We start from the raw sequence: 26,493 nt of genomic DNA, 5'->3' as shown, positions 1-26,493 counted from the left end.
AGCTGCTGTCAGCAGTCAGGCTTGTCAAGAGAAGCTCTGGGCTGTCTTGACAAGACTAATTGGCAGCATGCACCTGGTTCCTAGGCTGGGACAGGGTAGGTAAAAGAATATAAACCCTGCAAAGAAGCAGCTGGAAAGCTGCCAGCAGGTCTAGCCTGTTTCATGTTTTCACTTTGATCCACAGGCAACTTTATCCTAGACTATATCCAGTTAAAGCTATCAGAAACATTTTTCTGCAGTTTTCCAGCTGAAAGGAACCCGTGCTTTATGGTTCTATACCTGCAAGCTCTGCCACTGAGCACCCACCAAGCCTTGCTGTGCAGGGTCATGCTGCAGCACAGCCAACTGCAACATCAATGCTATTACTAACTTGTAGTGGAATTGAACTGATGGTTTTCAAATGCCACTAAAAATTAACTAAAGGCATTCTTATAACTTTAAAATTATGGACTAATATGCCAGAAAATCAAAACTAAGACTGTCCTGGATATTCTGTATATTGGACATATAAAGCATGTGCAATAACAGTTTATGATACATAGCAAATTACAGTGCATCTTTAAGGAAAGGAAAAAAGTAAAAAAAAAAACCAACAAAACAAAAAGTAAAAAAAAAAAAACCCCAACAAAACAAAAACCCCACAGCGTTCTGGAAACTAGCTAAAAGTAGACTGCATGAACTATTTCAAGTAGGACTTCCAAAAGTACTTAAAATATATTTTGACCTCTACTAGGAATCATGATTTCAGTGAATTTGAAGCTTTCTGAAATTCTGCCCTTTGGTTTTTTGCAATATTAAAATTCAAGTTAAAAAAAAATTTAAACATTAGCCTTGCAGGTTCAGCCCCTGAGGTAGGGAAGTTTTTCTTAAGAGTAAGAGAAAAAATATATCAGTTTGTTAGCTTAGCAGAGTTTTATATTACTGAACCAACAAGTGTCTAATTTATAAATATTTATAGTTTGTATGTATATATATAAAATATATACATTGATATATTTCAGATTTTAATTTTTTTGTGCAAGACAGTTTAAGTATAAATATTGAAAAGTCAGAACTAAATTTCTTTAAAGCAAAGTGCTCAGCGGAGACTTTATCTATGCCTCTGCCAAGTTTCACATTTTAGGTGTTTTACTTTTAGCTTGCTAGTCAAGAATTCCAACAATGTACAGTAGCACGAATATTTCCAGAACTTAAATAAACAGATGTTTAGAAGTGCTAAAAGGCAAAGTCAGTACTCATACATAGTCTCTGTATAAAAAATATTCCAATCAATAAGTGTTAATGCAGAGTTATGGTGGTTGTGAAAACAAGAGACTGTAATGGAACTGCTTGATACCACTGGTATCACTAGAACAAACTCACCCTAACAGCCATGGAGTATGCCGCTCTGTTTTTCATTGAACATGTTATATAAATAATTGCACCATTCCTTTAACTGATAGTGATGTTAAACAGTACTCATACAAAGATCCATTAGCAATCTTTAAAAAGAAAAAGCTCAGGGTAACGAGACTATAATTTACCAAGTTTAGAATTACTGCTCTAACAATAACAAAATATGTTTCTTAGAGTGACAGCACAGTAAAGGATCCAGCTCTTTGCAATACCTTCTCTCCTTTTGTGTTCTGCACCTTTACACAAAAAAGACTAATGAGTAAATGTAGAGGCTCTCTTGGTCTCTAGTCATGAATAAGGAGACTTCTGTGTTTTTAAATTAAAAAAAAAAGTAACACTTTTCTCCTGCCATGCAACACAAGAATGCCCACGATTTAAAACATAGTATCAAGATGTACCATAAAAGCTTCAAGCAAAAAAGTTAACTCTTCACATTGTCAAAAATGTAAGACTGACTATATGCACAGTATATGCATCAGAGAGACTGAACGATCATTTATGTGAAAATCAGGTCTGTCTTTCCTCTTAAGAGCACCTATTGCCTCAGTCCATTACAACTGAGGTGTTAACTAGATTATTATGTTACTATTTTATCTTTAGGGAGCTGGATTCAATTGCATAGTAGAGATGCAAAGGAAGTGATACTTTTTGTCAAGATGTGGCTACATCTTTCTTCTTGGCCTGAAATAATGCAATCAGTTACATCAAAACTATTTGAATGAAATGCTTATTCTAGCAAAGAAGCACCTGTGTATATTAAGTAAGCAAGCCCCCACAGGATGAGAATTTTCTAAGAAAAATATGCATATTTGGTTAGCTCCTAAATTCTTCTGAAAAGAAAATATATAAATGCTTTGCCTTTTGATGTTGTCTATCTAATCCTAAAGCTGACACCCGTTTTCACTAAGGATTGTTGCACCCAGACCTACCTAGTCATAGACCAATAACCCACTGGTTAGCTAATGTGCATTCCTATTATTCAATAGGAAAATGTCTTACCCAAAAAAGGCAACTCGCTGACCTGTGATACCACTCTAATACCCAACACACACAACAGCTCATTCAGTATTGGAAAGTCACTAAGTATCTATGGGCTCCTGGCCGATACAGGTAAGTGTAAGTTATAGGCTGCAGGAACGCCAAGAAGATGCAGCAAAGGAACGGACTAGAAAAACGAATCTTTACAACAGCACTACCAGCTGCACAAGACTAATAAAACTCATAATCTTCTTTTGCCCTTAATCAGATCTATGAAAGCAGAGATTCAGTTGTATGAATGGTTTAAGAGACCATTTCATGCAGAGTGTGCAGCACCACATAAAACTGAGCAAACCTAAATCAGACATTGACTACTAGATGATGAACTTGTCAGAGAGCAGGTATTTAAAAAAAACAAAAAACAAAAAACCAACAACAAAAGCCCCCAGCTCCCCACACCCACACCCAAACAAATCCCAAAACACAACAGAGATAAAGTGAATGATTGATGCTATTTCACCATATCAGCCTGAGATGATAATTTACCATCCCCTGCACGAAAGGAACAGAGGAGTACAGGTCTTTCTCATTAACAGAATTTAGCCATAGCCAGGGCACCCTAAGGGTGATAGTCCATGATAACTAACCTACCATTGCTTTGCTATTATTAGAAGGGATATCCTTGCTTCCCTCCCATCCTTTTACATCAGTTCCAACATTAATCTGACCTCTGTTTTCACTATAAGCTAATTAATGGAAGCACCAGACATACAAACAGCACTTCAGCTAGGAAAAAGAAGCTGGAAAAGAAGTGACGGTGTGAAGGTAGGAGAAACTCTGGGGTCTTATGCAAAGAGAGAAAGGGAGAAGTGAGCTGTTAACACTGGTTTAGCCGTTTCTGTGAAACCTCACTCCTTAATGTTAAACCAGATTCACCTTATACCAGGAAACATGTTTTAATAAATTAAAGATCAAATGAAAGTCATAATTGTGCAGCAAAAAGGTAACATGAAGCCTTGAGACTGACTCATCTAAAAAAATACTGTATGTTTCAGAAGATCCAGGAGCTGTAACACTGTTAACAGGAAAAGCTGTTAACATAAAAATACAAGAATTATTCCTCTTCATTTTTTCAAAAAGATGGTTCAACTGTTACTTAAAATACCAGACAATCCACATAAACACTTTCAAGAAGACAGGGACAACCTGTTTAATAAACAATTTCAGGAAGCTATGATCCTTAAGTATCCTCCATGATGAAAAAGAATTTGATTCTTGATGTAGAAATACACATTCCCTCAATTTATCATTAGGAGACATATGGCAGTTTCCACATCTAGCTACTGTCACATAGTGGCCAGGAGTTCCTCATGGAAAACATGCACAGTGATCACAAGAATGAGAATTCCAAATTCTCATTTGTAGATGAAAACTGAGACATTTTCTTGATATGATGATTAGCCACAGCTTGAGCACCCACCCCCCAAACCATTAGATAAAGCTGAAGGGTCTAAGTAACTAAACCCAGTTGTGCAGCTTCACACAGATCTCAAACTCTTCTGCTAGACATTGGCAGGAGTCTACCAGTCAGGTGGGGGGAAGGAGGGGAAAACCAGAGAACTAGTGTTTGAGTTGCACATGAGACTACAAATTTCTGATAGCACTGACATCAGTGGCCCACAGGCATACAGGACTAACCAGCAGGTAATTTAAAATCTGTCATGATTTGAAGAAAAATGAAGATTTACCTTCATAAGAGTTCTGATAACCAGCCAGACTAGAACATCTTTCAGTAAATCTGTCTGTTCTCTCCTATACTGAATAAGCGTGGAAAAGAAACTCCTGCTCCATCGAGTACTAACTTCCTCTGAAGTTCACACTGCTGCAGTGGGCTCTGCTGCTAGTTCAGAAGGCCAGCAATAAAACTCAGTGAAGGTGTTCTCACACAACTTCAACCATCTACATAATTGACATGGATTTTGCTACAGCGGAAATGCATTAAAAAAGGGTACTTCAAGGTGTACTATACCAACAGGCAAGGCCATCTTTCTTAAAGCTTGAACTAGCCACCTCAAAAGTAGCACAGAAATTCAGCCTACTTGTTGGGCTTAAAGTCTTCTTCCCAACAAGAGGGATGTGCCTTTGAAAAAACTTTTTTTTTTTTTAAATTGATTACCATCACCTAATACTTCCCATTATCAGACCACATTCAGTGGCTTTCTGCAGCTTACTGATTTGGTCTGAATTTTATAGCCTGGGTAGCCACCTAATTTCAAAGTTGAAGTTGTTGTAGGAAAACCGCTCAAAAAAGTTACATTTTGGGTGTCTTTAAAAAAAAGCAAATACCACCACCACCACCTCCTCATCTTATAAATTCAGGAAGTGTGGACTTTGTGTGGAATATCTTCTGCTATGCTTATAGAAGTACAGCCAAACTTGGTCTAGTTTGGAACTCCTGAAGAAAAAACTCTTTAGGTTCATTGTCTCAATAGTCTTTCCAGATTTTATCTATTAAGGTCTCTAAAGAATCAGATTGAGCTTTTCTAGATGACTGTCACGGCAATCAGTACTGACCAAATGCGTATACCCTACTCATACAAAGTGATGAAGTATGGTCCCTACAACCCACAGTTACATACTAGTATGAAGGGTGGCATCCTTGTTATGCTCAGCAGTAACATACCTGTTTGCACACAGCAGAAACCATCTCCGTAAAGAGTACAGGTGTTGATTGGAGTCTAGAGGTATTGGGGAGCTGATGGGACAGGAAAGGACGAGGAATGAGTCCATGATTCTGGAGCTGATGTGCGCCAGGGCTGTCTCACAGAGATTTCCCACCTGGCTTTGTGCCATAAGACCCCTCTCAACCTCCCCCCACAATTAACTTGGGACAATTCTGGTTCCCAGGCTCTCCACAGCTTACTGCAGTCCCAAGATGTACTTGAAAAAAATCCTGCTGAGCACGCAGAGTGCAGACAGTCTCCAGGGAATTCCACAAGGAAATGTTGCCATGTTCAGATTACAAATTTCCAAAAAGAGAATTGGCTCAATTTTGCCAGATTTTCATATAAAATTAAAACGTTACATTTCAGCCAGAGGTCACCCACTGACAAATTTCAAGTACATATTCCAGTTCAGAGGTGCACTACAATATCTCCAAGAAGAGACTGCCATAAAAAAATGGCACAGACAATTATTCTGGTTTTTTTCCCTCAAACAGATGAAGAATTTTGGCTGAAAGCTTTAAACAAAATTAAACTCAAGGCAAAGAAAAAGCATAAAGTACTTCAGCCCAAAAGATCAGAGTTCAGAAAAGTTATAAACAACTGAATACAGCATCTCTTAAAAATTTTCTAACACTTCCTATTATCTATAGAAGTAAGAGATGAAAGAACACCACCAGTGGGAACAATGACTCGTGTGGACTCCCATTCTCTCTTACGCAGCAGTGCACCTCGCTAAGAAGTTTACAGCTGTGCAACAAAATAGGACACTTTGTCAATGACATAGAACCAAAACTATTCAAATCGTCCATTAAGAGTTTGCAAAATGAGGGGTCAACAGCTAGATGCTCTTGGAGTTATTTGTGTAATGGACAATGTCAGGTTCAGTGAAATGACAAGGCAGAATGATCCAGCAAACAGAAATAAAACATAAAACTATCTTCCTCTCTAAAAATTCCAACTATTTGTTTACTCGTTGAAATCAGGTAACATTAACACTCTATGCCATCTTGTTTATTCCAGAAACATTATACAAAAGGCAAATCAGAAGGACCTTTACAAGCCTCAGAGATATTACACGTAACTGGAAGACTTCACAGACTTAACCTTGTACAATGGTATGTATACTCCATCCTAGGAGTACTAAGTGGAGGCAGCGAACAAGAAAGTGAAGTAACATGGACATAGAACACAATATTCTCTTAAGTTATTACAGAAAACAGAGGACTTTTAGGCTCACAGTAAGCAGGAGCTAGAGTCCACAAGGACCAGATAAGACCCCTCAGATTTTGAAGAGGGGAAAAACCGCAACTCAACAGTAAGGAAACACAATGACCAGGAGAGGTTCTTTTTCACCCTTCTCTCTTCCAAGCAGCCCTGGACATTCTATATAACCTCAAATCATATATAAATAAAAACAGAAACAGCCATAGCCACTAACTCTTTACATCCTGTTACCATTGCTCAACTTCCACTACGGGCAATTTAAAGCTATTTGAAGTTATCACGAGAAGAGCACCACACACAGCCAGCCTAGAATTGGAATACCTTTGACTATAGCTACACCTGGTCCAAAGTTATACCTTTGTCTAAATACTGGTTAGTTGTTGTTGTGGGTTTTTTTGTTTGTTTGTTTTCTAGAATAGACTATTTTGGAAGGGACCTACAATGATCATCTAGTCCAACTGCCTGACCAATTCAGGGCTGACCAAAAGTTAAAGCATGTTATTAAGGGCACTGTCCAAATGCCTCTTAAATACTGACAAGCTTGGGGCATCAACCACCTCCCTAGGAAGCCTGTTCCAGTGTTTGACCACCCTCTCAGTAAAGAAATGCTTCCTAATATCCAGTCTCAACATCCCTTGGCACACCTTTGAACCATCCCCACCCATCCTATCACTGGATCCCAGGGAGAAGAGCTCAGCACCTCCCTTTCTACTTCCCCTCTTCAGGAAGCTGTAGAGAGCAATGAGGTCATCCCTCAGCCTCCTTTTCTCCAAACTAGACAAGCCCAAAGTCCTTAGCCGCTACTCATAGGACAAAGCTTTCACCAGCTTTGTTGCCCTCCTCTGGACGCATTCAAGGACTTTAACGTGTTCCTACAACAGATTTCCCCCACAACAGATTTCTATGGTCATATGTCCTTTCTACCTGATGAGAAGGGAAAAAGATGTAAAAGCAGCAGTAATTCTTTTAACAGCGCTACCTGTTGGCACTACATTACAGCCCAGGAATCACACACAAGCTTGGTATCACCACCACCAGTGGTTGTGCTACTACTGACATGCTGCAAGCTTCAGCTCTGCAGGCTCCACTCACATAGAGATTGATTTTACCTCCTTCTTCTCCCTCACTACATGATACACTCCTTTGCTGCTGCTCCTCACCAAGGAGGCTCACGTCTATCTTCTTTCTGTGCACACCCATACAACAACCAAAGTACATGAATACACAGCTTACTCCTATATACTTAATTCCTGCACATATATGATAGGTATGCTTGCAAAGCCTTTTGAGCAGCAATTTTCTACATGCATTTATTTGAGCCTGTCCTGGTTTCAGCTGGGATAGAGTTAACTGTCTTCCTAGTAGCTGGTACAGTGCTATGTTTTGAGTTCAGTATGCGAAGAATGTTGATAACACTGATGTTTTCAGTTGTTGCTCAGTAGTGTTTAGACTAAGGTCAAGGATTTTTCAGCTTCTCATGCCCAGCCAGCGAGAAAGCTGGAGGGGCACAAGAAGTTGGCACAGGACACAGCCAGGGCACCTGACCCAAACTGGCCAATGGTGTATTCCATACCATGTGACGTCCCATCCAGTATAGGTCCCATCCAGTATAGGAACGGGGAAGTGGGGGGCAGGGATTCGCCGCTCGGGGGACTGGCTGGGTGTCGGTCGGCGGGTGGTGAGCAATTGCACTGCGCATCATTTGTACATTCCAATCCTTTCATTATTGCTGTTGTCATTTTATTAGTGTTATCATTATCATTATTAGTTTCTTCTTTTCTGTTCTATTAAACCGTTCTTATCTCAACCCACGGGTTTTGCTTCTTTTCCCGATTTTCTCCCCCATCCCACTGGGTGGGGGGGGAGTGAGTGAGCGGCTGCGTGGTGTTTAGTTGCTGGCTGGGGTTAAACCACGACAGAGCCCCAGGCTCAGCTCCTGCATAGAGGCATTTAACTACCTATGCTGCCTCAAATGTTGAAGTACAATCACTTTCCATTAGAGCTAAATACATGGTTCAACTCCAAAAATCAGTAAAAAGATTATAAAATAAAATACACATGCCAAGCTAAATGAGTAGGAAACAAGGATCGGAAGCACTGGATTCATCTACATTTAAGGGATTTGCAAATGGTACTGTATCAGTAGGCCTACCTAGTAAGATTTTGTAACAGAGAGGTAGCTTTGTACATTGACATTCTTTTCCTGATTTGGCTTCCATCACTGTCCCAAATCAAAGACCAGAATTTTTGCCAACATAGCTGTATCTGTAACACCACCATAACTCCTGCTATACACAAACCATGAGGGTTTCTGACAGCACAGTAATGACAGCTAAGATCAAGACTACTTTTCCATTCCAATTACAAACCCAGCTACGTTTGCAAAGTGTTTCCCTTTAAAGCATTCCTTATACCAGTACTATGGTGTTTTTATAAAAGAAAAGCACATACTGAGCATTTGGAAAATATACAGTGATTAATGAAACCACAGAACTAAAATATCCTTCAGAAGAGAGGCATCAGCTGGATACTATCACACACTATTGAACAACTTAAGTACATCATCCAGCTGCCGCAGAGTGCCACTGTTGCTTCCTGAGCCCCTCCAGGACACTAAAGGAATGTGCATAAACTAGCAAGGCAGAAGAGAAGAAATTCTGTTAGGTATGTCATCCGTGATGTCGGCATATTCTTAAATCAACAACTGTTAACTTACTGTCCTCTCTAACCCAGAATAACTTGAAAAAAGACAGGGTACCATGCTTTAGAGATGACAAGCTCACTGTTAGCAGGAAGCTTGGAGGTAGTAGGCTTTAAAAACACTTCAACATCAACTTGTTTCTAAGAGTGAAAATTACAATACTTCCACAAAATTGCTATCTATTTTACAAGCAAGCTGTACTCCAATAACTTTCTCACTAAATTAAATCAGTTTTTTACTTCCTTGAGCAACAGCTCACAGTAGATCTACAAATTACTTAGGTAACAGAGTTTTGAAAACCTTACTAGCACTTACTCCTATGTTTGCCTTTGGCAGAAAAAAGCTTTTGACTCATTTTTGTGTTCAGTTAATCCACAGTAACATTCTTCATAGAAAGACTGCTGGAAAAACTCAACTTGCTGGAAACAGTAACTATAATTACTGACCCTCTTCAAGTCAGCCAAAATTAAATTGCAAAGTAGATTTTTTGGCATTAGAGCTATAACTTAATGGTACAAAGAAAAGCAAGTCTGTGAGTAACAGAAGAAACGAAGCCCAACATTTGTGAGAACTCAGAAAATGATACACAAGCAGTGAGTTTGCAGGAAAAAATTGAGAACAGACCCTGAATAAGACTAGCCTCCTTCTAGATTTGTACTGCATAACAAAAAGGGCAAAACTATTTCTTTGCACATCTTTGCTGTATCAAACTTTTGTCAAACAAAGCATTAATATTAAAAAAGAGGAATATAATCATATCAAATTTAATAGTAATGAACAAATTGTAAACCACAGCTGTATGGCATTTTATCTCCTTACATAACAATAGTCTCTTTTCTCCACAATTTTCAGGTTTGTTTTACTCACTGCTCTCTGGGATTATGAGAAAATTAAAAAAAAAATCTTAGTGCCTCTATTTCTCAGGAAAACAGAAAACACCATTGCAGGTGTCCCATTAAAAAACTTGTGTGAAATTATACCATGCCTCTGCCAATGACACTGGCAAATCAAGATTCTTTTCAGTTACTACAGGCTTTAAAGCAAGTACAGGGATGACATATTCCTCAACTATGCATAGATATACTATTAGTATGCCATGTTAACTTTACTAGTATTGAGATGATTGGCTTATCACAGTACAAAATTGATTCATCTCTCATATTTGAGTTTAAAAAAAACACGATAGAATTCATGGGCTATGTAGATCTTTTGCAGTCTTTGTTTCTACTGCTACACAGTCAAAATAAGGGAATTATTTGCATGACAGAAACAAAACATGATTTCATAACATACCTTTTGAGCCTATAAGCAAGAACTTACAGACTAAGAACAAAGTCATTTATATCTTAAGAACCATTTACAAAATAGGTATAACTGCAAATCTTCACCTTATCTCTTGTCATCTTTGATGCTCAGGAAGAGTATTTTCTACCCAAATAAACCAACTATATTGCTGAAAACAGAGCTGTAAAGTTCCTCTGGAGCTCACTACCAACAAGGATTTCCAAATATCACTTAAATATAGATAGCCTCAAAACGACAACTGGTGATACATTACTATGCTAATTTTTTCCGTTCTTAAAATTCTGATCAATACTAGTTGCAAAAAAAGCCAAACAGCACTCACCAAAAAAAATACAACATTGATCAATAAATGTGGGGAAGGGACAAACCAAACAACACAAAAAAGCAGGGAGATTTCAAATTTTCAGACCACTTAAGAGTTAGCCCCTAGAAGCCGGCTTCCAGACCTAGTCCTGGAAACAAGTGTAAGTTTAATCAACAAAAACTCAGTTTTGCCTGAATTATATACATTTCTATGGTCTACAGTAGAACAAAATGTTTTTCCAAGGCCACATGCCATAAGGAATCTAAGTCCAAACCTTAATCTAAAATACAAGATGACTACTACTTTTTCAGACACAAATTACTCTACTGGTCTGGACCTTAAGGCCCCTAACCTCATTTATTCTGTTTACAACTGTTAGACAAATACCAAAATAGAAAACTTGTTCAATGCAGTGGTCACCAGTCATCCACTCATCCCCATAAGCAACTCTAAGCTATAGATGAGTGTAATTACTTGATAGTTTTGAATTTTAGTTACATTCCTTCTGACAAAAACACTGAAAATCCTTTAACAGATGCTTTGCTCCCAAAGGAGAACAAAACCATGTCTTATGCATATAAGGACTAACAGTTCTACCAACAAAAACGCTAAATCCTCTAACAGATGCTTCAGACCCCACGGAATTTGAGAGAACAAAACCATATCATCTGCACATGAGAACTGACACTGGTCAACGCAGGCTCTTGAGGCAAAGCAGTTTTCTCACTTCTTATAGCACAACTGTTTCGGCATATATATAAAAATTAAACCTTCTGCCAGATTCCTAGATTTTCTCTTTTTAGTTCCAGTAAAGGGAAACAATAGATCAGCAGGTCAATCTGAAAGAGTCCTTGTATTTAATCAACTAAATTTTGCTAGGATACAATTCAATGGGCAATAAAAATACCTCTATAATATAGACTACCATGTGGATTTACTGAACTTGCAAACATTTCAATTAAGATATGAAAGCACCATAGAAGACCATAAGAAAAGTTATTCTGGAATTGTCATACTGAAGGACTAATCGCTAAATTATCTTTACAAGAACAAAAAAGAATTTTCATCCTCAAAGTAAGTGAATAGGAATTAGAAAATCAGTAATTCTACAATTTTACCAGCGCACAATACGTTATGCAGATTTTCTCCAAAAGTCCATTTTAAACATTCTCTTCTCAAGATAACTAAGTCATCAAAAGAAACCAACAATCACAATGTCATAATCCAAGATGGGACAGAATTTTGTTAATTGCCAAACCAGGCTATAAGGTAATAATGTCAGCAAATACTAACAGACAGACGATGCACTCCTGAAATACAGTAATGGGATGTAACATAAGAATAGCCCAGACCGTCAAAAGGTAGACTTAGTAAAAAACCTGTCTGGCCAACACATGCTGCTCAGCAAAGAATACAAGAACAGGTGAACTACTTATTAACACATCCCTGATATCCTCTCCCAGAGTCAGTACTTTGCAGTTCAGGGCCTTAAACCCAGAAGTAGTACCTTTGCATTCTCTAAGATTATATTAAGAGAAATTTTAATCTCATAATTTTAATCTCAATTATTACATATTATTTGTCTTACATCTGGAAGAACCAGAGGTCCTGTTGTCAAATTTCTTGCTTCCGTAAATAAGGCGTCCAGATCTTAAGGACAATAATTATGAGGAACTTCTTCAGTAGATAAACCACATACGTTTTTGAAGATAAAGCTGGTCTGATACTGAAACTTTAAATCCAATTTATATCCAAATCTACCCAGCATTGTGACAATTTGCATTAAGGCCTTGACTTACTATTAATAAATAAACAAATAAATAAAAATAGAGCAAAATAAAAGCAGATCATGTTTGTTGCCAAATTTTAAAAGAATGTCAACGGTCCAAATGAGTTAAGCCACTGGCTAGAACTTGCAGAAATACCCAGTGAGATCTTGGCAGCAGAAACTTTACTCACTGGACTCAAGAGGCTTTTCTTACATTAAGAGTGTGGCTGGATGAGAGAGACTTAAGAGAGAACAAGTCACTGCAGTCTGTAGGGACAACACAACACCATCACCCCTCTACACCTCCTCGCCCCATCACACACCATAGCCCACTCTCTTAGGCCAATGCCGACTTTCAGAGTTGGTCTCCCTCAACAAGCCATCAGCAACTAACCTAGAAGAGAAAAGAAAGGAGAACATCATGGATTAAACAAACTGGTTCAATCAAAAAAAGTTGAGAAACTGTGCCAGAGAATCTGGGGACGCCCAAGTGCATAATAACGTAGGTACAATTTAGGATAGGTCAGACAGAAGCTTTATTAACTACAGTGACCGTGAAAGAACATTGACAGCATCTCTCCTGGTTCTCTGCCAAGCGATCACAGAGACCCAAACTATATACTATTTCATAAAAAGGAAAAAGGTGAGGAAAAACATCCTTTCAATGTTAACAAAGCCAGGTACCCATCCCTGGAAGGGATGGATTCCTTATAGTCCCTTGCTAAACAGCCACAATCCTAAGGACTCCTCAAGCAGTAAATAACATGACAATATGGAGAGATGGCTCTTGGTGGAGCCTATAGGAGTGGCACACCCACTAGGTATTATGCTAGCTCAGAAGTGGGGAGTTGGAAACAATCACAGACTGCTAGCTTTTAGTTGAAAGGAATGTTCTTTTAGTAAAGATAACCTCTTAGCCAGACCTCTCAATCTAAGTATTAATAATTTTACCACCACAACCATTCGGCAGCTTAAAAATGCACAGTTATTTTCCTCTTCCCAGCCATGAGTAAGACCAGTGAATGAGAAATGAGATCTACTAAATCTAAAACACTGCAAAACACAAGAAGAGAAATTTTAACTTATTGAGCAAATTTTAAATAAAAAATGTGTTTTGATAAAGCTGCTAGTTTAACTATTCATCCAGCACATCTGAAGTAATAAACTACAAACCAATTTTAAAATGCTATTTGTATATTTAATTGAATTCCACTTTCTATCCAAGTGAGGTTTAACATGTTTAAAAAAAAGTACGTAATTCACCATTCCCCAGCAGAAACGTGAAAATTAAAGATCTAAGGAAACAAAGCATCAACTAAGCAATATAAGTGTTTAACCAAATCTATCACACAAAGATTCCAATCCACTGAGGATTAAAGATAATTTGCACCCTAGAATTAATTCACTTTATCCATATGCTACTTCAAAAGAATAAGAGACCTCTTATGGCACTAGTGGAATGATTAAAATACTTCCTTCTTCACAGAGGCCAAATGTAAAAGCTCTCCAAAAACAAAGTTTAGTAATGGGTACTTTTTCCATAAGCAAGTCAGTCAGTAAATCAGACTCTGCTGCGCAGGCCTTACTGCAAAACCAAAACCTAAGGTACAGAGGCAGAGTATATAGTTAGATATAAAAGCAGATGTACCTAAGCAGACAGAATTCAAGATATCAGAAGTTAGAGACATCTTGGAGATGGAAGTCTGGTGTTCAAGTTCTTTTCAAGAAGCAGGGTACTTCCAGGTCTGCCCTATTAAACACGTTCATCCTTAACTAGCCAAGTGCCATGAACAAAATTAAGTCAAAGTGGCATAAGCAATTACTACAACCTAAGTTCTTATTATTAAAGGCCAAACATTCTAAGAGATTATCTTGATGAGTTTTTGTCACAGTCTTGATCAAACCTAATTCATTCAACTGCAGTCCTTGAGTCTCTACTAGCCTAACAGAAATATGTAAAAGGTGCTAAATCCCAGACCTTTTTATCCCAGAATCACAATTCTTAGTCCTTATGATTGACATTTGGGCCGTGAGCAATGAGGCCCAAATGATTTCATCTGAGAGCCAGGCTGACTGCTGAATTACTATCAGAATTCATTCTGCTAAAAATGAACAAAAATGTTATCAGATTTAGTATTGCAAAAAACTATTTTCAATTGCTTCTACTGTACTTTTTAAACAATCTTTCAAATTTCACCTCTGTAAATATACTCCAATCAGAAAGTACTTCCAAACACTGTAAAAGCTTCTGCCTGTAAGAAACTGGTGTTCGCCATAAGTATTGTAATAAAACAATATTCTAAGAATCTCCATGCATCTTCAACAATGAGAATATTTATTATAAAACCCCTGAGTTTACAAAGAGACATTATGCACTGCACTGAAATTGTTCTTATTCTGTTGCAGCAAAAAGAAAAACAAATTCCTGCCCTCTTTGATTCTTTTACTACTGTAGAGACCCAAACTTTCACAAGAAAGGACTACTGGTTTAAATACTTCAGCTGACAACACAGTACATAATCAAGTGGTATCCAGCTAGCCAGGAACACACCATATATGGCCACATAAAGAAAATACTTCAGAATCCTCAAGAAGTATTACTTATCTGGGCAGCCTCCATCTCCCCCTCCTTCTTATCCCAATCTTTCAAAGACAGGCTTTAAATGTTTTGCAGCTGTCCAACACTAAGGCTGAAGAATTCAACAACCATGGCCATGTAAAAGCACTGGGTGAAAATCAACTACCATGCTATCCAGGAATTCAGGACCAGTTACAGATCCAGAAGAGGTTCCTGACTGCAAACTTCTTTAACAAAATCTGTATAAGGTCCCAAGAGCAGATAAACCTGTAAAATTATTCTTCCTTCCTTACAGATAATTTGTCAAAGGAGTTTCTACCATATAAACTAGTACAGACTATGCATAACTACATTGAGTTTTAGCCCGCCTCTCTCACAACCAAAAATACCAACCACCACCACTGCACACATTTTCTTACTGAGATTTTCAGGTCTGCATAATCTTATAACCATGAAGTTTGTAAGCCATTTCATATTTCCTGAAACTAAACTGCACATTAGATGATTCACCAATTAGTGTATTCATGAAGCTTTAACAAGCAATCAAAATCTCATTTTTGTTGAAAAATTTAACAGAGATGTCCAGCTGTATGCTTGGAGAGAGCATGTGGGCTTTTCTCCTTTATTTAACTTAACTAACAGCTACGTTAGCTGGTGAAAAATATTCAGTGTGTCAGAGTTAATTTATAGAGCTGACAAAGTATAAGGGCTCCAGAAGGTATAGCATACATTTACTAAATTTTAAATACAATATTTTAACTAGATATAGCTCAAAGATTAAAATAAGTGGTCCAACAACCAAACCACACAAATACATATAATTTCAGGGCACTTCTTATTTAATGGAGCAATTGCACGTTTGCTTCAAACTAATGCATAGGTTAACAGCATCAGAAAAGTTGATAATCCTTCTGACCTCAAACCCCATAAATCAAAATGCAGTTTTTAAACTAGGTAGACATCTTTAGAAGACAGCAGGCATCTCAATACAGTGCAGGCCATGATCAGATGGAGGGGAGGCACTGCATATTGCTCAACACAACCAAACCTTGTGGCCTTAATGACACCTCTGGGCATAAATACCACAATGTAATACTAAGTTCTAATTTCCCCTTAAGGTTGAAGAAACTACTAGGCATAGCTCTTGGGGAAACGAGAGGCAAGGAAATAAGCCTAAAATAGACAGCTACTCAAGAATTACTTAACTAGCTAGCCTATTCCAATATCTTGGAATAGGAATCAATATTTTAGGAGTTTATGGTGAAGCCTTTACATCAAAAGTTCTTTCTTTCATTCTACAGTCATGAATGTACATTTTAGTGAAGAAAAAGTTATCCTGTTTAGATTTTATGTTTGTTTTCACTATTCATAGCAGTAATGAAACATCACCACTTTAAATCTTAAGAATAGATAAACCTACTGTATGAAAGTTACATGGAGTTATCTGAATCCCATGAATTACCTACCAAAAATTGAGCTATTTAGCGACAGGCTATCACGGGACAATGTGGTTTACAACTATTAACAGCAATCATCACTATCCTTTGATTAGCCTAAAGTACATCTCTTACTTAACTTTAAGCATAATGAGACCAGGAAAATGCATGTTATACCATCTTGTGTTATTAGTCCATCAGGAAAACACATGAATTGCCACATTAAATTCAACGAACAGTCATCTCTCTAGAACCTTGCTGCAGAATGACAGGTTTCACATGTTTCAAAGAAGATAAAAAAACCCTTTCTTAATGGAACACTGTTGATTTCTAATCCCTTCCATCTGCTCTCTCTTTCTTAGATGTATCTGCCATCATTAAAAGAGGAAGAGAAGAGAAATTCTAGATATTCCTCCAAAAACTAACCCGGCCATTTTTCCAATGCTCTCATACATATGAAGTCATGTCAAGCTATTGCATGCTACCCAGCTGTCTGAATTCACTAGTTGGTTGTATTGTTAATGCAATTCTGAAACCAGAGTAGATGCAAGACATTTAGATCAACTGGAAAATCAGAACAGACTTCAGCAGTTCAGTCCATCAGGTCTCAAAATTGTTTTGTTTTCTCTTTTTTGTAGTTTGCTTTGGAATGACAAAGAATACACCATAAAAGTATAGCCAATTCACTCTGCCATAGTTATTACTGTACAAAACCCACAAAAAGACAGAATTAAATCTGTTCTGACAGAGACCCTATTGCTAAGGCTATTGCTTTGATACCAGGTCCACTTGAATATCTTGGTTTACAGAGTGACAACTGAGTGAATTAGGAGGTTGTTAACTTGGAAACTTGCCTTCTTTCAATACCTCACTATAGCAACCTCATCAGCTGGGGATATTCAAGGTAACAGGGGTTACGTTGAGGCTGAGGGCTGCATGACATCTTCAGCAGGAAGCTTTTAATGGCAGAAACCTGCACAACATGAGATCTTGAGATGTGTGAACCACACCTCAAGGTTTCTATGGATGTAACAGTTTAACTACAAAATTGCCCTAATGTCATCTGTGTGCACAGTGGCACATGACAGATTTGAACTCAGAAGAAAAGTTATGAGATCTAAGTGAGTAAGGCAAACAGCATTTGGCAGCTATGATGTACTCCATGGTCATTACCTAGTGACACAACCCCAACTTCCCTTCCTGAAATGGACTTATGAAAGGACATTCCATCCTCCTCAATAATTTGTTGGACTCAAAACTTCTGGCACCCATAAATTACAATATCCATGTTGCACAAACACACTCTGTGAGGTGGAATGGGACTAAAAAGTCTCTTTTGTAAGAGTACTGTACCTTGGAGTAACATCCATAAACTGAAGTTAACCAGGTTTACATGAAAGGAAGTTAGGAATTACACCCTCATTGAAGAAATTGACAAAATTATTAAAGTGAAACTACTCTAAAGCTACATTTTAAACGATAATACACTTAAAACGTAGTAAAATATTTACTGTGGTACTTGCAACCACAGAAGGATCCTTTTTCCATTCACCCAGAAGGAAAAAAAAAAAAAAAAAAGCTATTGCTCATCTCTAAGGGAATTTTAAGTTTAAAAAATAATTACACAAAAGATGCTAAGATAAACTCAAGAAAACAGAACACTCAAATGTATTTGAAGTATTTAGTCATGAAAATACAGTTTAGTTTTCTGCACAATGTTTTAAAGCCAGGAAAAAACCTCTCAAAATTTTCACTCTCACCTTGATATTCAATGCACATACTTATTTCACCTGTATTCTGAAGGAAGCAGATCAATTTAAAATTATATGCAGTCAACTTCCGTGCAAATTTATGGAACATATTTATTTTTAAGTAAGGTTATATAAATGCAAGCTTCAGTAGTACTTTCCATTCATATTGTCTCCCTGCAAATAGTTCACTTGGGCCACATCTATCCCCAAAATATTTTCTTGTTATAGGAATATACTGCACCAACAAAAACATTCTTGAAGTTCTTGCAATTTATGTGAAAAAAGCCATACCTCTACCAAACTCACAAACCATACTGTAATTAGCTTCAGTGGAAAAGCGCTGTATTTGTCATAAGAGGGTTTGTGTGGCATGGTCAGGGATCACATCTCAAATGATGGGATATGGTACCCCATATGATGATTAGCCTAAAATTTATAGCTTACAATCATAGAAACACTGCAGAAAACTTCAACAAGCTTTAGAGGAGACAGAAGAGAAAAAAAAAAAAGATGCATTCTGTAAGTATTCAGGGAATGGAAGCGTAACTATTGTACATGCTGTGTTCATAAGAATAAATGATCAGATGACACACAAACCCGATGAAACAAATGTATCGGAGACAGAAATGTATTCCATGGGATTAAGCTATTGTGATTCAGTGCAAGTATTGAATTACAAATTTAACAGCAGCAGAAATAACACGATTTACTGCTTCTACAATTCCAAGAAACCATTCATAACTTTGAGTTAGATGCATATAAAGACGAGTTCCAAACTTTTATGAGTGTTCATGAGGGAAACAGCCTGATGTTTAACGTACCACCCTCCACAGAGGAGTTAACAGTAGGTTGTGTGCCCTGAAGACTCCTTAATGGCACTCTTGCAAGGGTGATTTCCATACGGACAAACGTGCACGCAAATTCAACTACAGGAGACCGCCGACCAAACCCCCCTACTCCTCCCCCAGCTTCAAAATTACCCTGCAAGCACCAGAGGAGCAGCAGCCCGGCGCTGCCGTCCCGCCAGCTGCCCGACACGGGGCACCCCCGACCGACCGCCTCGGGGTGCTGGCACCGGATTCGGGCTGGGGCAGGTTTAACCCCCTGCCCCCCGGGCTTCGCTGCAGACCCCGGCCCCGCCTCTCTCGGGAGGGTGGCCGGGACAGAGCGGAGCTGCGCGTCCGTCCCCCCGCCCGGGGCGGCCTTCTCCCCCGCGGGCACCCCGCCGCGCCCCGGCCCGGCCGAGCCCCGCGGCGGCAGTCCGCAGCCGAGCCCTCCCCCTACCTCTCGCCCGGCCCCGTCCCTTCCCCCGGCTCCCTCGGGCGCTGGCTGCCCGCGGCCTGGAGACGGCGGCAGCTCCCCGCCTTCTTCACGGAGCCGCGGCCTCGGCGGGCAGCAGCGGGGCCGGGGCGGGGGCCGCGCTGGAGAGCGGCCGCCTCTGGCCGCCGGGGGGCGAGCGGCGCAGGACCCGGCCGCCGAGCCCGAGCCCCGACCGGGAAGCACCTACCGCTACACCGCGGTGGGGACAGCGACGCCTCAGCGCCGTCCCGGCGGCCCCAACGGCCGCAGCATCCTCCGCCCGGGCCCACCGCCTGGCACTCGGCGCGCACGAAGCGAGGCGGTGAAGCCCCCTCCCCGGCCCCCCTCCGCCGAATGGAAAATAGTTCCCCGGGCCCTGGAGCGGAGAGAGCGGGAGCGACACCTTGCTAGCCAATGAGAGCAGGCCTGGTCCTCCGCGGCGCCAATGGGAGCGGCAGGCTGGCTGAGGCGGGGCATCGCCCAGCCTACCGGGCCGCAGCGTTCGGACTGACCCGCTAAGGCCGTCTCCGAAGGTATCCTCATTGACGACCATCTTGGAGTCGGGCACGATGCCCAATCTGGGAAGGGGCTCGCCGGCGGCCATTTTGGGTTCGGGCGAGGGGCGCGGGAGGGCTGGGCTCACGTGGCGGGGGCCGACGGGAGGAAGCGGCGGGTCGGCGCGGTTGGGCTCAGCAGTGGCGGGAGGGAACGGCCGCGGTTCTCTCGCAGCACGCAGAAGCTGAAGCCGGGTCGAAAGTCACCCACGACCCTCGGCGTCAGAATAGGAACGGCGGTGGCCGCCGCCCGGCGCTTCTCCCCGGAGCGGAGGCCGAGCGGCTCCCCGCGGGGGCCGGTTAAGACGTGCCCGGCCGCCCTGGCGTTGCGGGACAGCCCGTGCGCACCCCGGCGGGGACAACCCCAGGGAGGCACCGCCTCGCTCGGCCTCCGAAATCCCACCGAGCCGAGGCCCGGGACGGGGCTCCGCCGGCCCCCTGCGAGCGGGCTGGGGGAGCCCGGCTGCCCGGGCCCGGCGGCGGTGCGGGCCCCCGCTCTGTTTCTCGCTGCTAGCCCTTAAAACCTTTGAAGAAGTGTTCAGAGCAGCTCCGCAGCGCGGTTTGAGTGCATACTTTTAACGAGATGGCTACGTGGCTGACATACCTGCTGAGGCAGCTGCTCGTTCAGGAACGCCCCCCGCTGCCCTAGCATTGTATGTGAAGAAGTCAAACGGTTCCTTGTAAGCAGAAGGGACTACTAAACGCTTACAAATTGAGACTCTTGAAGACACGTGGGTATTGTTGGAAGGGAGTAATAACCCTGTTCAAAACAGTTTCTTCTCCCTTCCCTTCCTCTGTATAATGGGGAGCAAACTCATTGCTTGGCTAAAGTACAGATGTAGTACGTTTGATCACATCAGACAAAGGAATCGCTCATTGCCGCACCAGCACAAAAAGACAACTTGGTATTCCAAGTAACAGAGCGCATCTCATCTTTCTGCATCTACCAGGCAAACTGGAACGCTACAGTACAGAGGGTAGACAGTTAGATGGGGAAAAAATGGTTAGATCATAAGGCTCAGAGGGTCAGTGGGTTGTACTCTACTGGAAGCCAGTAGCAAGCAGAGTATCGCACTGTTTGACATCTTTCTCAGTGACTTTTGAGGAGGATGCAGGTGATGCCAAAGTGGGACAGTGGAAATGCTGGAGGACAGAGCTGCCATTTAAAGGGATCTGGACTGGCTGGAGGAATGGCCTGACAGGAAGTCTATGAAATTCAACAAGGACAAATGCAAGGAAGTTCAACAAGTCCAGCACCTGGGAAGGAAGAGCCCTCTGCAACAGTACAGGCTGGGGACTGGTGGGCTGGGGAGCAGCTTTGCAGGAAAGGACGTGGGGTCTTGGTGGACAGCAGGTTGGCCACAAGCCAGCTGTGTGTCCTGGCAGCAAAGGAGGCCAAGAGCATCCTGGGTTGTACCACCAGGAGCACAGCCAGGGAAAGTGATTATCTGTTTCTGCTGAGCCACATGTAGAATAGTGCGTCCAGTTTTGGGTCCCTGAATGTAAGGAAAACCTCAACAAACTAGCGAGTTCAGCAGAGGCCACCAAGTTGTCCAGGGGAAGCTGCAGCACTTGCCCTGTGAGGATAGGCTGAGGTAACAGGCCTCATTAAGCTTGGAGAAGAGGCAGCTTCAGAATACTTCTGCATACAGAACACAGCCTAGCATATACATTACCAGCAAAAACCCCAAAGATGAAATAATACACTGTATAAGCAATTCTGCACCTTGGAAGGGGATGAAAAATATAATGAAATATACATAATTGATGTTAGTTGCATTCAAAATGATACTGATGAGGCCAATGTGTGAATTTACATTTCTAGAACAGAGTAGCACTCGTGAAGGATTCATGTGCACCCAGCACAGATGCAGCTAAATTGCCACTTGGCAGTCCTACATAAACAGTGCAAGAAAGAATGAGCTAACAAGTAGTAACAACAGGCAAAATAAATAGAGCCAGCATAGCCAGGATCTAGTTAGTCTAACAGTTCAACAAGGGGAAATGCAAAGTCCTGCACCTGGGGAGCAACAGCCCCAGGCGCCCGTACGTGCTGGGGGCTGACTGGTCAGAGAGCAGTTTTGCAGAGAAGGACCTGAGGGTCCTGGTGGACACAAAGTTGAATGTGAGCCAGCAATGTGCCCTTGCTGCAGAGAAGGATGGTGGTATCCTGGGCTGCATTAGGAGGAATGTTGCCAGCAGGTCAAGTGAGGTGATCCTCCCCCTCTGCTCTGCACTGGTGAGGCCACACCTGGAGTACTGTGTCCAGTTCTGGGCTCCCCAGTACAAGAGAGACACGGAGCTACTGGAGAGAGTCCAACAGAGGGCCACTAAAATGATTAGGGGATTGGAGCATCTCTCCTGTGAAGAGAGGCTGGAAGAGCCGGGACTGTTTAGTCTGGAGAAGAGAAGGCTCAGGGGATCTCATCAATGTATATAAATATCTGGAGGATCTAAAGAGGTCAGAGCCAGGATCTTTACAGTGGTGCCCAGTGACAGGACCAGAGGCGATGGGGACAAATTGAAACACAGGATGTTCTGCCTGAACATCAGGAAACACTTTTTCACAGTGAGGGTGACCAAGCCCTGGAACAGGTTGCCTGGGGAGACTGTGGAGTCTCCATCCCTGGAGATATTCAAAAGCCATCTGGACATGGTCCTGGGCAGCCAGCTCTGGCTGATCCTGCATGATCGGGGCAGGTTGGATGAGATGACCCCCAGAGGTCCCTTCCAACCTCTACCATTCTGTGATTCTGTTACATTTAATATCACCACATCACCTGAGAGCTTTTGCTTCAAAAGCATCACTTATCTTCGTGCTGGTTTTGGCTGTGATAGAGTTAATTTTCTTCATAGCAGCTAGTATGGGGCTATGTTTTGGATTTGTGCTGGAAACAGTGTTGATATTTCAGAGATGTTTTTGTTACTGCTGAGCAGTGCTTACACAGAGTCAAGGCCTTTTCTGCTTCTCTCACCACCCCACCAGCAAGTAGGCTGGGGGTGCACAAGGAGGTGGGAGGGGACACAGCTGGGACAGCTGACCCCAACTGACCAAAGAGATATTCCAGACCATATGACGTCATGCTCAGGATATAAACCTGGAGGAAGGAGAAGGAGGTGGGGGGGGGATGTTTGGAGTGATGGCATTTGTCTTCCCAAGTGACCATTAGGCATGATGGGGCCCTGCTTTCCTGGAGATGGCTGAACACCTGCCTGCCAATGGGAGGTAGTGAATGAATTTCTTGTTTTGCTTTGCCTGTGTGCACAGCTTTTGCTTTACTTTTTAAACTGTCTTTACTTCAACCCATGAGTTTTCCCACTTCTACCTTTCCGATTCTCTCCCCCACCCCACCAGAGGGGAGTGAGTGAGCAGCTGGGTGGTGCTTAGTTTCTGGCTGGGGTTAAACCACGACAATCTTTTCTGCAGTTACCCAGTACTTGTATAAAAGTTCCATAAATCAGTTTTAACTTCAACTTGTAGGCTGCTTCCCTTTTTAATTACTTCTGTAACAAACTAGCATTCATTTTCTTTTCTAGTATGTAGTAAATATTTTTATGCTAGATACTTAGAAACCTCTCAGAAGTATAAGTTTTAGTAACATAAACCCCCAGATTTGCTATATCTCTTCTTATTCATAGAACAAATCCTCCTGATGTTACCATTCAGCAAGAGTCTTCATCTAATGAAAACACCTGCCATTCTGGTGTGCTACTCAGGCAAAGAACTAGTAACTGAATAGAGGGAAATAATCAACTGCTTTTTTCTCACCGTCGTATGTTTCCTCTTGGGGATCTGATGATAGGATGGAGGAAAAGAAAGAAAATAGGCTGCTACTTGCTATAAACAAGAAGAAAATTTCCTAATACCAGAAGAGCTAGGCTGTAGCCAGAACCCAGCAGGATGGAGACTGTGCAGCTGGTCATTATCATCCCCAGGCTTCACCAGCCTGCCCCGCACAGCTGTTGGATCTACTTAGATTTTGGGAGGAAGCATCGGTGCAAGGGACCAACACTGAGACCTCAAAACATGCTGCTGCTTGCTATGGTATTTCTGTACTAATGTTTGGTATGGACATCTTAAAGAGCTGTATCAGTAAGACTCCAAGAAGGATACGAGAAAGCCATGAATAATTGTGGATGCTCCAGACTATGAGGCTGCAATGAGCCTATTAAAAGAAATCAGATCACCTCCTTTCTCAGGATGTGCACACACTCTTGAATGCAAAGCAGTTCTCTGGGGAAACATCTGGGCAATCCCTTTTTTCATAAGGCAATTCATTTTCCCGATAGAGGAAAATGATCCATTCATTGTGGGTGGACAAGGGGACACTGTGAAGAAACAGGCCATGGAAGAAGGTGATCAGAGGCTGGAAACTGAGCAGGCTGCTACCTCCCACATTGGCCTGCTTTCATCTTTCGATGTTTATTCCCCAGGCGTGCTGCCAGCTCCTGTGTGTGCTGCCAACAATGCAGCGCAGCACTACTGGGCATACCATGCACAGTGCCCTCAGCCTGCCACTCCTGGGTAACACTGCTCACTTTCTGTGCTATCAACCGCCATGGTTGCTTCACCTGTCCTGAGCTACCACACTAACTGTGTTTCCCTAGCACAGCTCTGCTGGATCATTGCTTCTCAGTGTGTCCCTGACTGATCCTGGTTCTGCATGAAAAATTGCCTGACCTGGCAAAATCTGCAGCTCTGACTCCAAGCACCTTCTCCCACTCCCTTCTCCAGGGTTTATCCTCTCTGCAGCCTAGAGCAATTCTGAGAAAGCAAATGCAGGCATAGACCTTAAATAAAACTTTTTAATTCCAAATAGAACTTCATAAAGTTTAATGAAATTAGTCAAGGCACATGTTCTCTCATGGCATACTCCTTGAGAAGCTGGTGGCTCATGGCTTAGACAAGTCTACTCTTCGCTGGGTAAAAAACTGGCTGGATGGATGAGCCCAGAGGGTTGTAGTGAATGGAGTTAAATCCAGTTGGTGGTGGGTCACAAGTGGTGTTCCCCAGGGCTCACTGTTGGGGCCAGTTCTGTTTAATATCTTTGTCAATGATTTGGACGAGGGGATTGAGTGCACCCTCATTAAGTTTGCAGATGACACCAAGTTGGGAGGCAGGGTTGGTCTGCTCGAGGGTAGGAAGGCTCTACAGAGAGGTCTGGACAGGCTGGATCAATGGGCCGAGGCCAAGTGTATGAAGTTCAACAAGGCCAAGTGCCGGGTCCTGCACTTCGGTCGCAGCAACTCCATGCAGCACTACAGGCTTGGGGAAGAGTGGCTGGAAAGCTGCCCAGCAGAAAAAGACCTGGGGGTGCTGGTTGACAGCCGGCTGAATATGAGCCAGCAGTGTGCCCAGGTGGCCAAGAAGGCCAATGGCATCCTGGCCTGCATCAGAAATAGTGTGGCCAGCAGGAGCAGGGAAGTGATTGTTCCCCTGTACTTGGCACTGGTGAGGCCGCACCTCGAGTACTGTGTTCAGTTTTGGGCCCCTCACTACAGGAAAGACATTGAGGTGCTGGAAGGTGTCCAGAGAAGGGTAACCAAGTTGGTGAGGGGCCTTGAGCACAAGTCTTATGAGGAGCAGCTGAGGGAGCTGGGGTTGTTTAGTCTGGAGAAAAGGAGGCTGAGGGGAGACCTTATCGCTCTCTACAACTACCTGAAAGGGGGTTGTAGTGAGGTGGGTGTTGGTCTCTTCTGTCAGGTGGCTGGAGATAGGACGAGAGGAAATGGCCTCAAGTTGCGGCAAGGGAGGTTTAAGTTGGATATTAGGAAAAATTTCTTTACTGAGAGGGTTGTCAGACATTGGAACAGGCTGCCCAGGGAAGTGGTTGAGTCACCATCCCTGGAGGTATTCAAAAAGCATGTAGACAAGGCACTTCAGGACATGGTTTAGTGGGCATGGTTGATGGTTGGACTCGATGATCTTGAAGGTCTTTTCCAACCTAAATGCTTCTGTGATTCTAGGATTCTCCCCTCACTCCTAGAAGCAACATCAGTCACATACCAAACCTCAGTTACTGCGTCAGGAGTTGTAAAATCAAATTGTAGTTCAGCAAAGCAAAATAGTGCCCTTTCAATTCTGGCTGACGTAGCAAGCAGCCTTCTCTGCAGACCCAGCATCCCTGCCCTGTGCCCAGAAGTCTGTGTGAACCATGGTGCAGCTATAGTGGTAGGACTTTCCTGTGCTAGCATGCTGCTTCCAGGTCATAGTGACACAGCCAGAGGATTGCCCATGAAAGTCAGAGCAGTTGTCAGAAGTGTGATCATTTAATGCTGCCTCCTTACTTCCAGGCTTTTTCCCTTCGGACTGGAACTAGATGAACACTCCTCTCTCCTTGAGCCAGGCAGAGGAGAAGAATTAGTGATGGAAAATCTAAGATAATAGCAAGGAAAGAGAGCTGGAGTAAAACAATAACCACTTTCATTATCCTGCTGAGGAAGCCTTGGTGCCTATGGATAAATCCTGTCAGC

General features: G+C 42.1%; 1 protein-coding gene across 4 annotated transcripts in view; it reads right to left on the bottom strand.

Annotated features, from left to right (window-relative positions):
* Nucleotides 1-21,305, bottom strand: part of SOCS5 (suppressor of cytokine signaling 5) — a 33,573-nt gene extending 12,268 nt beyond the window's left edge. The window contains exon 1 of one of the 4 annotated variants that reach the window (XM_052805966.1): nt 19,978-21,305. The gene's annotated coding sequence lies outside the window, so the exon portion shown is untranslated. The other 3 variants (XM_052805969.1, XM_052805965.1, XM_052805968.1) reach the window with 3 other exon arrangements.
* Nucleotides 21,306-26,493: the final 5,188 nt, after the last annotated feature.

The sequence above is a fragment of the Harpia harpyja genome, chromosome 13 (assembly GCF_026419915.1).
Source record: "Harpia harpyja isolate bHarHar1 chromosome 13, bHarHar1 primary haplotype, whole genome shotgun sequence".
In the NCBI taxonomy this organism is placed as follows: Eukaryota; Metazoa; Chordata; class Aves; order Accipitriformes; family Accipitridae; genus Harpia; species Harpia harpyja.
Note: the sequence above shows the minus strand (reverse complement) of the source record. Positions and strands in the feature narration are given on the sequence as shown.